Raw genomic sequence first — 4,223 nt, 5'->3', positions numbered from 1 at the left:
ACACTAACGCACTAACGCACTAACACTTCTGTGTTCTTCCGCTTTCTCCTGCATGGCCGGCAAAGCTCACGTACGTAGCCTCTGTACTTAACCCGATTTGTACGTCCATATGTGCCCGCTGCCATCTGCTAGTTTAGATTAGGAAAACAAAACGAATTTTTTCAGATCCCTTGCCCAGCTGTGCTTCACGCGCATTGGGCATGTTAATGCATTCGCATTTTCTGAACCGATATATAACCATAAATTCGATGAAGCAAGTTTCACACGTGTTTTAAAACGAATTCTTAACAAATGAATCGTAATTGTATCAAAGGACAGCATGGACGCCGTCCGGCGTGACAGAGATGCAACTAAGGATTTCCCTGTTTGAGGCTTCTAGTCTTCTTGTTCGGCAGGGGATACTCAACTACAAGCGGGTAATAACGCCAGCAGATTTTGCAAGTACTCGTCCAAATGTCCCGGACTTTCCACGGCGTTTAGTTGTCTTGGGCACCGCACCGTGCCCACCAACTAGCAGCGTCACCTCGAACCCCTCCAGGTCTGTCCCAGAGGGCTGCAAGGGATCGAACAGTTACTGCGGGTCAGTTGCTACCTCTGTTCCGGGAAAGCACAACCTCTCGGCTATGGCTGTCTGAAGAGATTTAACAGAGAAACCGCAGATGGTTTATTCAGACTCTTGAAGCAAACAATGCACGCTATGAGTCTGCAGCTACGGCCTCGTTTACTGTACAGTGCGGAAGAGGCAGGGCTTAACTTACTTACAGTACCGGTAATCAAGGGGTGTTGGCTGTAGAGTTCGCACTGCTACTCGCGGAGATAGAGGGGAAGCCGTGACAGTAGGGACCTTCATGAATGCAAGTGGAGGTAACTGGGTTCCCGCAACGGTTCCCTGTACGAGGGAAAGTACAGACGGGAAGATTCTCAGGTTGGGCTTCCTGCAGGAAGTACTTCAGTATGACTCCAATGGGTACATAACGCGGAAGGGTTGTGCGTATCTCTGAAGCATTTTCATCGCCATCGGCTGTCTGGAAGAGCCCTTTTTATTCTCTATGGGCACTGGGCTCATCTCGGTGCCTCTGTTCGTGTTGAAGAGGAAGAGCTAGACATCCGGTCTCTTCGCCTTCCGGCCCACTGCTCAGCCAGAGCTCCCGCAGTCGGACTGAAGTTTCTTCTTCGTCCCTTGAAATGAAACTGGTAAGCAACTGTAGGCAGTTACAGGAGGAACATTGTGGAAGAGGAACTGGGAAACTTCAACTCCGGAAGTTATTAACCAAACTCCGAGCCCCACGAACTGCAGCAGCAGGGTTCGGATATGCGCGGATTTACCCACTTAGTCCGGACGTCCTACCAGAGACGGCCTTCCCTCCCAACTCTGCCTCAGAGGGCCCGTTACGCCGCAACCTCAACCAATGCCAAGACACCTCTCCCCCTCAGTAAGTAACAATCAGGAGCGGTCTGCAACTAGCAGTGTGTCTGCGATCGCTCGCCCGACGTCAGCAGGTCGTTCTGTGCAGAAGATAATGCCTTCCCCGAAAACTGATCGGACACCTAACGTTTCTCGGCGATCCCTTAATGTGAAGGCGACTTTGGTGAGTACACATCTCGTTTCTGTAAGAGCAAGTGAGGGAAAAAGAGAACTAGACTGAAACTGAGGAAAACCACGCAAGAGAAGAATGTGAAATGCGGCCGGTTTTGTGTGGCCCGCAGTGGGTACCGTTTCGATCTTCATGCCAATGGCGATTGGATTCTGCCCTTGGAGTGGTCGGCACGGTGACGTGACAGTGAGAGAGGTGTGAACACAGGACTTTGCGCTGTGTGACGGGGGGTGTGCTCTTGTGACTGGCGACTCTGATCAATTCTGGAAGCATCTGATGTGTTAATCTCTTCCTTGATAAGCAATTTCACATGAACGAGTTCCCCTAACGAGATACTGAGACGGGGAGGTAAGGATCTTGACTTCAAATTACTGTGTTACCGCTTTACCGTACTGCGTTGCTGGTACCTGTATTCCTTATAGAAATTTTCACGTCTGTAGGTCTTGAGTAAAACAACGCAGACATGACTTGAGCTAAACCTGCCTGTATGGTAATAACGCCATTTTGCCTTGTCTTACATCAACGTCCCGTCTGAGAATGAGGGTCAAGGTTTTAGAAATTGCTGCATGTCTCCGAAATTGTGAATGCTGTGCCTCTTTAAAAATTAGGTTTTTTTATTTCCGACGTGCAGTTCGAAAGCTGAGACTGATTGACTGAATTAATAGCGTAATTTTCCCCCTTTAAATTGGATATGAAAATCCGTTAGAAGATGAACAGAATTTTCATCACAAACCAGGTGTGGTTGTATTTCAACTTATAATGTATGGCGTCTGTCCGTCGGTGGGTGGTCACACATCAGAATTAATATTGATAAACGGATTGTGATGGGGCACTATTAATAAAGTAACTGTTTCCTGCCAATCAGGGAGTGAGATCTGCTGTATTGCTGAAGACCTTGTAGAAATTTTCAACATTAATTATTTAACAAGCTTGTAGCAGCTGCACGTGAGATAATGTCGAGCTGAAAGCAAGCCAGTTCTGTTTGCTGGGAACAGAGGACCAGACTAACATACGCATTCGTAACAGCAAACCGGAACAGACAGAGCCTCTCGTTATGAAGGGCGCACTTCCCTTGTGAAGGAGAAGACCGACGATCATATGGGCTGAATTATATATCAGTTCTGAACAAAGTAAACAGAGGTTTGGAAGCAGGATATTCCACACAAGCACAAATTGATACAGCCAACCTGACAGAGCAGTGAAACGAGCAGAGATGTGCTTCGTGGGACAGACAGCAACTTACGCCATTCTGCGCCTGAAGGAACAACGCCAGAATTGCTTATCTTAGGATTAGGATTAACATTAAGCCTCTGAAGCCACACTTCCGTCTACAGAACTGTTGAAAGCTCGGTCCACACCTCACAGAAACCACACCATGTCTCCATTACAAAGAGCAACGTGTTAATGCTGTTTGGGAAAGCAATGTCTGCTTATTGTAACAATCATATGAAATACGTAATTACACGCTATGGGCAAAATTCAGTGTTGTTGGTGTTAATGAAGATGGTACATATAATTACCACTGTGCTTCAGACGGATGAAGATGCACTATAAGAGAAGTTAGGAGGAAAATATGCCAACAGAAACTGCTCAGAGAAGCAAACGGAACACACAAAACAGCAACTTAAAGCAAGAAAATGCTTATGCAGACTTACATTAATTTCTTCTTGGATGTGTCGCCGTGCAGTTTGGTAGACAGGAACTGATGTTTCCTTGTTCGTGGTACAAGAGGCAACAGACATGAAATTCTGCCTTTGATGGGGAGAAGGGGCCAAATTCAGAGAGGGACACTGGTTGTACAGTGAAGGGGGCTATGTAACATGATTTGAAAGCATGGGGGAAGGGCATTGCCGTGGCCGATTCAAGCTATCCAGGGAGAACTGAGAAAACCATGGAAACTCTGTCAAGATAGCTTGGAACTATAAAATCATTGTAAATACTGTCAAGGGGTTTCTGACAAGTGAAAAATAATTCACAGTAATTTTAAATGAACAATAAAAATGATGCTCAGCTGTTGGTAACCATGATATCTGCATTTATGCATGTACTGAGTGGGCATTTGCGCCTCACATTTGGGCCCATGTCACGAGATGAAGCAGTTACATTTACTGTCACTCTCGCCAACCTGTCGGAGCGGCAATTATAAATAGCCAGTTGAGATTGGTACTACTGTTAGGTTTCGCTGGCTCATCCTTCCTATACCAACTGTATAATAAACTGACTTGCTAAGAACTCTTCGGCGCTTCTGTTTCCTAATAACCCTCAGAAATAATAATTACAATTTAAGGTTAATTAGAAATAATCCCATTAAGTGGGATCCTAAATGTTATTCTCCAAGTAACCTGTGTTATTATAATTGTAATTAAAGACTAATTATAAATAATCCCATTAACTGGGATCCTAATTGTTATTCTCCAAGTAACCTGTGTTATTATAATTGTAATTAAAGACTAATTAGAAATAATCCCATTCATTGGGATCCTAATTGTTATTCTCCATGTAACCTGTGTTATTATAATTGCAATTAAAGACTAATTAGAAATAATCCCATTCATTGGGATCCTAATTGTTATTCTCCAAGTAACCTGTGTTATTATAATTGTAATTAAAGACTAATTAGAAATAATC

The sequence above is a fragment of the Cryptotermes secundus genome, unplaced genomic scaffold, assembly GCF_002891405.2.
Source record: "Cryptotermes secundus unplaced genomic scaffold, Csec_1.0 scaffold395, whole genome shotgun sequence".
NCBI classification, from domain to species: Eukaryota; Metazoa; Arthropoda; class Insecta; order Blattodea; family Kalotermitidae; genus Cryptotermes; species Cryptotermes secundus.
The sequence above is the reverse complement of the archived record's forward strand: the minus strand, read 5'-3'. Positions refer to the sequence as shown.